Source organism: Cucumis melo, chromosome 5 (assembly GCF_025177605.1).
Source record: "Cucumis melo cultivar AY chromosome 5, USDA_Cmelo_AY_1.0, whole genome shotgun sequence".
NCBI classification, from domain to species: Eukaryota; Viridiplantae; Streptophyta; class Magnoliopsida; order Cucurbitales; family Cucurbitaceae; genus Cucumis; species Cucumis melo.
This window is the reverse complement of record NC_066861.1, coordinates 26,775,584-26,786,737: the sequence shown is the minus strand read 5'-3', so window position 1 is coordinate 26,786,737 and position 11,154 is coordinate 26,775,584. Positions and strand designations below refer to the sequence as shown.

Genomic DNA, 11,154 nt, shown 5'->3' with positions numbered 1-11,154 from the left:
AAATATATATATAAACTTGTACTATTGCTTTTGAGATTAATTAAATATTAGAAATTTAATTTTTCCGTTCCAGGTATGTATGGTTAATTTTAAAATAGTTCAGTTGTTTAATCAACAAATCTTCAAATTATTATGAGATGTTGTATTGATTAAAAATGAAACTGAAAAAGGATAATGGCTTGAAAAGTTAATGCTTGCATGATTTTATAAAATTTTCATAGGTAGGAAAATTAAAATTGGAACTTGTAAAAAATGTTTCGACAAGAACCACTTGCACTTAAAGGCAAAACATTAACATGAAAATTAAGCTCTTGGTCCATGGTCGAACAGATTTCTGTCACCCAAATTCATGTCAATTCGTCCTAATGGCAAGTCCGGATGCAATATTGAATTTCCCAATTAGAATTAAATTCCTTTAGGTGGAATGCCTAATTCCTTCGTGCCTAACTTACACTCAATAGATTCAATTCTAGGATTGGTAAGAATCTACGTGCATCAAAATAGATTTACATACTAGTCTAACCTATTTGCTTTTAACCAATGTTTATCTAATTGTTACGAATCAAAGAATTTAGTGCAAGCTAAAGTTATACGATACTATGTGTCTAACATATAACAAAAATTTAATAACTTTCAGAATTGAGCCAAAGATAACAATAAAACTAGTTTAAGTTCTCACAAATTCTAAAGGACGAAAATAGAGTACAAAAAACCCTAGTTAGAAACGAGTATCTTAATCTCTCATCTACATGCCAGGTGATGAGAAAATATTCGGGAAAGAAAACAATACAAAAGAAGCAGAAAATAGAGAGAAAACAAGTGTAAGACAGACTGTTATTTCGAGCTTAGGTCTGGCTGGTAGCGGAAAAGAAGTATTTAAAATAACGTCCAAGCGTTAGGGCGCTCAAGCTTATGCACGCTTCCTGTTCTGTCTCAAACGTTTTTGCAGCATCGCGGCAGGGCCCCAGCACTTGGCCAATTACGCAAGTGGTACCCTTCTATCTTACAGCACCGCCTGTCTTGTCGTGGGGCATCGCCGATGGTGCAAGGTAGAAGCCTCTTTGGCTTCTTTAGCTCATCCAAATGCCTCGGTTTGTTCCTGATTGCCTCAGGTTGCCATGGCTGGCGTCATTTAACATCATACAGTCTAAATTAACTCCAAAATGACATCAACTCCAAATTGTTTAATAGTTTAATACCTATTAAATATCCAAACAAGAATGTAAAATCACGAAACGAACTCAAATTAAGCGAAAATAGATAGCATATTTCATATGCTATCAGTCCAGCAACATAAAATTTCTAGAAACGGCAAAATTGACAAGCTCAAGGCATGCAATTCAAATAGTTGAATGACCGAAATTCCTTCATTGTGGGATTAAATTTTTTTGTAATTTGATTATCATATTATATATTAATATTGTCCATGAAACTAAGTTTTTGTCATCCGACTGTTGTATTATTACAGCTAATCTGATTATTATTTGATGTTAATTGTTCCCTTACTTAAATCAATTTATTTGTTAGACTAATTTTAAGGGTTTTATAAGAATATATAATAAAAAATCAAACTATTTTCATGCCATGACAAAAAACTAACGAAGAACAAAAGTGTACTATACTAGCTTGATTTTGTCATGAAGTATAAGGTCCATTTGGCCCGTGATTAAATTTTCGTTTTTATCTTTTCGAAAAGAAAAATACAAAAAAGGATTAATATGTCTTTGGTATACTTGTTTCTAGAAACGATTTAAGAAAAACACTATAAACAACACATTTTTGAAAACAATTATTTTCTTTGTTTTTAGATTTTGTTTTAAAAAATTGTGAACATGAGATACATGATTTCATTTTCAAATCCACAACCAAATATAAATTTTTATTTTTGAATTCAAATTTCAAAATTTTAAATTGGAATAACAAAATGTGTTTTTCAATACAACGGAAAATAAGAATTTGTTTTTGTTTTTTCACAAAATTTTTAGATTTCTAAAATAATTTTCAGATCACGACCCAAAGGGGACCTAAATATTTTGTCCACGTTGCCATTTCTGATCATTCTCCCTAATTTTATCATAAATTTTCCAATTTCATTTCATGATTAATTTTTTTTTTTTTTTTATGTTTGTTTATACTTCTTTTTAACTTTTGAATTTAGTTTAGTTTTTTTTTTCAAAAGGAGAGATTTACAGTTAAAGAACCCTTGGAGAATTACAATATATAGATAGATGAGGAAAATCATAGAGATAGAAAGCAAAACCAATTAGCTTAATTTCCACAAATAAGAAAACGAAAAATCCTATCAAAAATTCAAATATTTCATAGTACAATGAATATTCTACTTAGTTAAATGCTGCATTTGATACTCCATATTTTTACCATATATTATTATGTGATATTTTATCTACTTCTATATATGTTTTTTTGGATACACTATTATCGCTTGCTTTATTTTTCAATTTTATTTCTATTTCATCTTCCATAGCTTTTTTCTTTACTTTATTTCTTTATTCACAAATTAAGGAAAAAAAGAAAGTAAAATGTATGAAAAAAGAGAAGAAAGTAAGTAAACAGATAAATAAATAAATAAAGCAACATATGTTAGAATAATTAGTTAGTTGTGCTCTTGCTACAGTATAAAATATAGCCAACTTGTCGAAGAAGAGAGGATAAAGATTGAAGTTGGAAAAGAGAAACAAAAATTAGACGAGAGAAAAGTTGAAGAAGATGAGAGAATTATGAAGAAAGTGTTACAATTTGAAACTTTTTTAAAGGTTTAAAACAATTTTGAATTACTTATTATTCCTACTATATGTCTTGTCAATTGTTATTACTATTTAATATTATCGGTTTCTTAAAAAATATAACAAATAGAAAAATATTTATACTGTATAGAACAATTTTGAAAATGGAAAAAGCCATAGACCTATTAATGAAAAATATATGCTTCAATCAACATGCAATTAATTTGTCACTTGTGCGCCCTAATATATTTAGTACAAGATCGCGTAGATTTGGCTACATGAACGCCCAAATCTAAATGGATTTTTAAGATTGTTTGGTACTATTTAGATTTGGCAACTATATTCGAAGATAAATCCAAACAATTTTTTTTCAAAATTTTTGATACACAATCATTTAGATTTAGCTGCACGATCAATGAATTTTTTTCAAAATTATTTGCTACATTTTTTGCTACACAATCATTTAGATTTGGCTAGCTAATTCTAAATGACAGTTGTGTACAAATATCGCAACAATTTTTTTCAAGATCGTTTATATTTGGTACACATCTTGAACCAAATAGCACATTGAGAAAATAAAATAATACAAAATTCATGATTGATTGAATGCAAAGATCATGATTTCGAAAAAAAATATAAAAGAAATTGAAAAAGAAGAAGAGAGGAAAGACGATCAAAAGTAAAAGAAAAATTGCAGAAGAAAAAAAAAAGATAAAAAGAAATGACAAACCTGAAATATTTAAAAAAATAGTTGACTTCATTGACTTTTTGATTTTGTTACGAGCATAAATATTTTGGGTGTTTTGTTATATTTATGAAAATTAACTTTCAATATTGAGTAAGGAGAATCTTAAAATATAGAAGAAAAAAAGAAAGGAAAGTATTTACAAGCAGAGAACTATTTTCAATATTAACTTTTATTTAATTTTTACTTTTTAATCATATCATTATAGTGAAAAGATTATTTAAATGAAAAAATTTGTAAAAATATTTTAAAAATATAGCAAAATATATCACAATCTATTTATAGTAGACCAAGAGAGATTAAGATAGACTATGAATTTTTTCACATTTATTAAATATTTTAGTTTATTTTGGTATAGCGTTGAAAATATTTTTTTTTTCTTTTGATTATGTCATTTACATCATGTCTTTAGAATTTTATGGTTTGTTATTTTAATAGATGTATTAAGAAAATATTTTGCCACGTTATCAATTTAATGTATGCACTTTACCTTATAAATTTATATTGTTCTCAATCTTCTAAATTGATAATCTTCCTTTTAAAAATATTAGGGTAGAATTTGGAAAATTTGAGAGTGCAATTTTGTATAATTTTTTTACATGAGAAACTGATTTCTTTAAGTTGATTCTTTAAAAGAATGAGATTGAAATTGGGGCGAAATGGAGTTCGAGCTACAGTACCATTTTCTCTCCACTTCCAAAGCATGAAGAAACATCAACACCTGGTGAAGCCACCGAAAAACTACCAAAATAGAAACATTGAAGGCTACCTACCTCAACCAACTTCCACAAATAACATTCAAGTCAACTTTAAGCTTATAAACAGAGGCTGCATCACCAAAAAAGGTAACTTTCCAACAACTCTCAGCTTTGGCTTTCCTTCATTTTCTGGCAAACATGTCCTTTTACAGACAACTTCCAAAGCACTACCATATCGAAAAGAAATAATATATTCTTTCTTTGGATAGTAAGTCCAGATTTTTACGCATGTGGCTAACGGAAATATGCCATCACAAATCTTTTTAAATGGATATTTCCCCCGACACTCTTGATTGGATAAGAAAATGCTTCAAAGCCCTACTGGAAACATCAAACACCAAGCATTTATTCAACGAAAGAAGGCAAGAGGATTACTGCATGTGGGTACGAAAAACAAAAAACAAGAGCAAATCTGGTTCCACAGCTGAAATTTTCAGAATCGACAACAAAGGTAGAAAATGCAGCGTTCTTGTTCCTGAAGGCATCGATAAATTTGGTTGGAAGTCTTTTGTAGCCATGCTAACCTTTAAGCATCACTCCCATCATAAGCGGCTACGCTCTGAGGTAAGAAAAGAAAATTTCAACAGAAATTATTCATCATCTGATTCAGAAACCTCAAGAAAATCATATAGCCCTCATGGAAAGTAGTGACGATGGTAGTGATAAGAAGAACAATGTATACTATGATGATAGTTCATGCAAGCGAAGCTCAACAGCTGCTCATAGTGTGAAAGACCCCCTTCGGAAAGCTTTTGAATATGGTGAAACAGTCATTATTACAAGAAGACTCTTTCATGATGATTGGAGCCGTATAATGTTTACCTTGAAGAAACAAACTGAAATAGAGTTCTCCTATGAATCCTTCCATGCAAACAAGGCCATCCTCACACTCTCTGAGGATAATGCAAACTTGCTCTTTAAAATAAGAGTACAAATGGATGGACAACAGTGGGAAACTACCAAGTCAAATTTGAGCGATGGGACACCAAAAAACATGCTTGCCAAACTCTTATTCCAAGCTACGGAGGTTGGATGCGTTTCAAAGGAGTCCCCCTCCATCTATGGAATTATGATTCATTTGTTAACATTGGAAAAGCTTGCGGAGGCTTTCTGGCTGTGGCAAAGGAAACAATGGAAAAGGAGAACCTCATCGAAGCAAAAATTAAAGTAAAGTACAACTACACTGGTTTTGTACCAGCTTCAATTCTGCTCATTGATGACCAAGGGGAAAACTTTGTGGTATATACGGTTCCCCCTCCAAAGGGGAGATGGTTCATAGAAAGAAATGTCAACTTCCATGGGACATTCAAGATTGAAGCAGCTGATGATTTCGACAATCTGAACCCCAACGCAGAGAAGTTCACATTTGCCGGAAACCATGCCATTCCACCGAAAAATTCAAAAAACCAATCTGACAGTTAACAATCAAAGCCTGACAAAACCTCTGACTCAAATCCCACTCATGCCAAGAAAAATAGCTCATCCGAATCTGAGTATGATCCCTTTGATCAAAACTCTGATGATCGAAGGAAGGAGAAAGGAAAAGCCATCTTGTCAACTTATGATCAAGATATCTGCAATTACTCAACCAAATTAAAAAGATCAGCAAAGAGAAAAGTATCATTTAAATCACCTGGTGGTTATTCATCCCACAGTTCATATTTTCGAAAGAGACAAAATCTCAGCATTAATGAAAGGATAGAACAATTTGCGGCTAATAAAGCAGCTTCATCATCTAAAAGAGTCAGCCCGTACAAATATTACCAAAAGAAATACTACCGAATAAAAAGGAAAGCTGGCCCTGGCAGTGAAGATCAGAATCTCTCCTTTGACAAAAAGGAGCTCAGTTTGACAGTTGAGCTGGGACATCTTCCTCCATTACGAGATCTGGATGCAACTGAAGACGTTTTAGCCCAAGTTGAAAATGCTCATACAAAGCAAATCAACAGAAAATTCAGCCCATGATGAGGAAACAGAATTACAACAGGAAAAAATGAATGAAGATCAAGAAGCACTTCAAAACATACAAGAAGAGGGAAGACACAGCAACTTAGCTTCGAAGGAAGATGATGAAAAATCATTTAAGGAAAGACTTGTGGTCTGGCTGAAAGACAATGAACTTAAGCTGTCCTCTAAACACCCCTTAGTTATTCCTAGCAATGCTAACACAAATGTAAACGAGGGAAAGGGACAAAATGATTTTTCAGGCAATGAGCCAATAGGGGATCATAGTTTCAAATGAAGTTTCTATGTTGGAATATTAGAGGGCTAGGCTCTCCCTCAAAAATAGCCCAAATAAAAAGTTTAATTATGTCTTATGATCCTGATTTCATCATCCTAACAGAAACCAAAATTCATACTCTAAATTATTACAACATTAAATCCCTTTGGAACAAACCAACTGCAAATTGGCAATATCTTGAAGCTCAAGGTTGTTCAGGTGGAATCCTTCTTATGTGGAATAGTGCATCTTTCAAAGTAGAAAAAATGATTAAGCAGAGATACACATTCATTGTCAATATCAAAGAAACAAATGGAAAGGATTGGTGGCTAACATCTGCCTATGGTCCGATAAAGTGTAAAGACAGGATGAGTTTTGGAATGAACTCAAGATTCTTCACTCCCTTTGTTCCCCAATTTGGATGCTAGCAGAAGATTTCAACATTGTTCGATGGCCATCCAAAACCAATGCAAAGAGTCTAGACAAAAAGAATATGACCATCTTAAACAACATAATTCAAGACTTTGGACTCGTCGACCCCCCTCTTTCCAACAACTCCTACACTTGGTCCAATCTCAGAACTGATCCGATTTATTCTAGACTTGACCGATTCTTATACATAAAGGATTGGGAAAGTACTTTCAAAGTTCATCACTCAAAAACCATGCAGAGAACGGTCTCTGATCACTTCCTTATTACTCTGGAATCACATCACATCACGTGGGGACCATGTCCTTTCAGGCTTAACAATGCATCCCTCAATGAAAAAGACTTCACAAAAAATTTTCCTACTTGGTGGGAGAACACCAAAATAGAAGGACACCCTGGATACTCCTTCATAAAGAGGCTCAAAATCTTGGCTACTCGAATTAAAGACTGGCAAAAGCAAAAAGTTTTGAGCTACAAACTAGAAAAAGACTATTTTACAAAGGAAATAGAAGCCATTGACAAGCTTGAATATCAAAATCTCCTGACGGCTCCTCTTCATTAAAAAAGAATAGCATTAAAATCTGATCTCCATGACATAGAACTTAAAGAAGCTAGACATAAATTGATCACGTATGGTGATGAAAACTCGGCCTTCTTCTACAAGATTTACTCCTCCAGACAAAGGAAGAATTTGATCAAAGAAATCACTGACTCAAATGGCCAAGTTTATGACACAACAGATGGAATCTCAAATGTCATCACAAATCACTTCAAATGCCTTTTCAAAAAGAAAGAAAGCATAGAAATACTCATATCAAACCTGGAGTGGAATCCTTTAAATGACATTCATCAATCTAATCTCTGCAAGACCTTTGACGAGGCTGAGATAAAAAGAACCATTTGGTCTTTAAGCAACGACAAAGCACCTGGTCCGGATGGCTTCCCCATACTGTTCTATAAAAAACACTGGCATACCCTTAAAAAAGATCTGATTGAAGTCTTCAAAGAGTTCCATGGAAATTGTGTCATCAACAAAATGTGTTAACAACACCTACATTGCTCTCATTGGCAAGAAGAATCTCTATTCTAAACTAACAGACTTCAGACCAATCAGCCTAACTACCTCGCTGTACAAGATCATGGTAAAAACTTTGGCAAACAAGATCAAATAAACTCTACCTGACACTGTGGCGAAAAACCAAATGGCTTTTGTCAAAGGTAGACAGATAACAGATGCTATCCTCATTGCTAATGAAGTGATCAATTATTGGAAATCAAAAAAGGAAAAAGGCTTTATCCTAAAGTTGGATGTGGAAAAAGCCTTTGACAAGATAAGTTCGAGCTTCATTGAATACATGCTAAATAAAAAAAATTACCTAGAAAGATTGAGAAAATGGATAAAAGCATGTATATCAAATGTGAATTATTCTGTTATCATCAATGGAAAACCAAGAGGGAGGATAAAAGCTCAAAAAGGCATCAAGCAAGGCGACTCCATATCCCCCTTTATTTTTGTACTTGCGATGGATTACCTTAGCAGACTGCTAAATCACCTAAAGAAAAGGCAAGCTATCAAAGGAGCTAAAATAAACAACAGTTGCAGTATAACACACCTCCTCTTTGCAGACGACATTCTGATATTCGTGGAGGATGATGATGTTTCAATCAAAAATCTCCAAACAGCTCCCATGCTATTTGAATTAGCATCCGGACTGAAGATAAACCTTCTTAAATCTACTGTAAGTCCGGTAAACATTTCAAATGATAGAGCCTCCAAAGTTGCAAGTATACTTGGCTTTATCCAACAATTCCTCCCCATCAATTACTTGGGAGTTACCTTAGGAGGCAAACCTAACTCAAGAGTTTTCTGGTTTCAAATTATTGAAAACATCCATAAAAAAACTGAGCAGTTGGAAATACAACCATATCTCCAAAGGAGGAAGACTGACATTAATCAGATCATTCCTCGAAAATAATCCACTTATTAGCTTTCGATCTTCAAAGCTCCAAATCAAATCTATAAAGATATTGAGAAAATTTGGAGGAATTACCTTTGGGAAGACACCACAAATTCAAATAACCCTCACCTCATTAACTGGGGTATTTGCACATTGCCAAAAGACAAAGGTGGCCTGGGTATCACAAGGGTGAAAGCCTCAAACTTTGCACTCTTAACAAAGTGGCTTTAGCACTACCACAGGGAACCAGAAGCTCTTTGGAAGTCGATAATTGATGCAAAATACAATAAAACATTCACTGGAGGTATCCCAGAATTTGGAAAGTACTCAAGCTCAAATGCTTCTTGGCGCTCCATCATAAAAGGAAAAGACTGGTTCAATTAAAAAATTACCTGAAAAATAAACTGTGGAGGATCACATTCTTTTTGGCACAACAACTGGACAAACAGTATATCTCTAAACCAAAAAACCCCAAGACTTTATGCATTATCAAGCTGTAAAGAAGCCACTGTCAAAGAAGTTTGGGACCCGAGGATAAACGATTGGAACTTCAAACCAAGAAGGCCTCTCAATGAAAGGGAATCCAATGCTTGGCAATTACTAAAAAATTCCCTCCCCACCATAACACAAAATTCCACAGATGATAGACCAGTTTGGAACAAAGAGAGCAATGACACTTACACAACTAGATCAGCAAAAAAAGCATTCTTGGAAGAAGCTCATCACTCTCAACTCCCTCAATCAACACAAAGCCTAGGCTACAAAAATCTCTGGGGATCCACCATGCCTCCGAAATGTAAGTTCTTTATTTAGACAATTCTACACCAGAAACTTAGTACCATGGAGGCCATTCAAAAGAAAAATCCTTCCTGCTATCTCAACCCAAATTGGTGTGTCAGATGTAAAAGGGCAAACGAAGACATCAATCACCTCTTTCTGTCGTGCCCTAATGCTACACAACTATGGATAAAGATGCAAAATGAGATGAACTTTGCAATCCCTCTAACAAACATCAAAGACTTATGCTCATATCTATGTGCTCTAAAAAACAGCAACATGAAAGAAATCATTCGCTTCAATGCAATAGCGGCAACTTTATGGACAATTTGGCTGGACAGAAACAACCAAATCTTAAAAAAAAAAAAAAGTTTCCACTTACAGGAATACATGGGAAAACATATCCGCTCTGATTGGAACGTGGGCATCAAGAAGCTCCCTTTTCAAAAACTATTCTCAAAGCACGATAGCTCTCAATCTCAATGTATTCTCTAACTAATTACTTTGTTACCAGGCTGCTCTCCAGCACATGTAACTTCGCCTGGTAACTTCTATTATTTCGGTTTTAATGAAATCTTGTTATGGTTGCCTAAAAACACCATAACGAAGTATCCTTATAAAAAAAAAATGAGATCGAAATTCTATATGTTTTTATTAATCTTTTAATATTCTATTTTTGTTTACTTAATTTATATATTTTTCCCCACAAACATGTTCTATCATAGTATAGTTTTGAGTTGGAAATAATAATTTCTATTATTTAATATATTTTATTATTCAAAATTCATTATTCTTATATATATATATATATATATTTAAAGAAAAGATTTTGTGTGAGGTGTTCTTCCTCTTGAAAAAAACTCTAATTACCTTCTCTCGATCTTTCTTTGATTTCGCTCTTTTTTCAGTGCACACTATCTCCTGCGAGTAGAGAAAATTGTGTTAACCTTATAAAGACATAAGTGATTTTGCACTGACAGTAGTTCTAACGATGATCAACATTTTTTCCCAACAATTTGAAAGCAAAATTATTTTCAAATGTCGATCAAATCTAGGAAATTATCCAGGAAGAAATTCCCAAATTTCACGATCGACGAGGCCAGAACGATCCTTTGGAAACATGCTGGCGGTAGGATAATGAAGGCCTCAGGTCGATCCAATCTGAAAAGAAAAGAAAAATAAAAAACCACAAATAGATATGAAGAACGAGTGGATTGATTTTGGCGGTGGTGGATCTGAGCTGCGGCTGCAAAATGGTACACAAAATTTTAGAGCTATTATTATTGATTTAACTCTTTGATACATTGTGCAAGACCTTTTTTTTTTAAAGGAGTTTATACATAAGAGTTAAAAAGTATAAAAGAAAAAGATTTAGTTATATTTAACATTACATCATGCAAGCAATTGAAAAAGTGAAGAGGTAAGAATCATGTGGTACGATCTCCAAGAACAATATTGACAATGGTCTGAATAAAAACCTTGCCATTTCCATTCTTAGCTTGAATTTCTTTAAGATTCACCT

At 33.3% G+C, this 11,154-nt stretch overlaps 1 long non-coding RNA gene across 2 annotated transcripts; it reads right to left on the bottom strand.

The window, feature by feature from the left end:
- Positions 1 to 4,422: 4,422 nt before the first annotated feature.
- LOC127149415 (uncharacterized) lies at positions 4,423 to 6,490 on the bottom strand. Of its 2 annotated transcripts, XR_007820978.1 has the most exons (3): positions 6,275 to 6,490; positions 6,027 to 6,134; positions 4,423 to 5,821 (listed from the first exon to the last, which is right to left on the bottom strand). It is a non-coding gene; the product is annotated as an uncharacterized LOC127149415 (long non-coding RNA). The 2 variants fall into 2 exon arrangements; XR_007820977.1 differs by having other exon boundaries at positions 4,423 to 6,134.
- Positions 6,491 to 11,154: the final 4,664 nt, after the last annotated feature.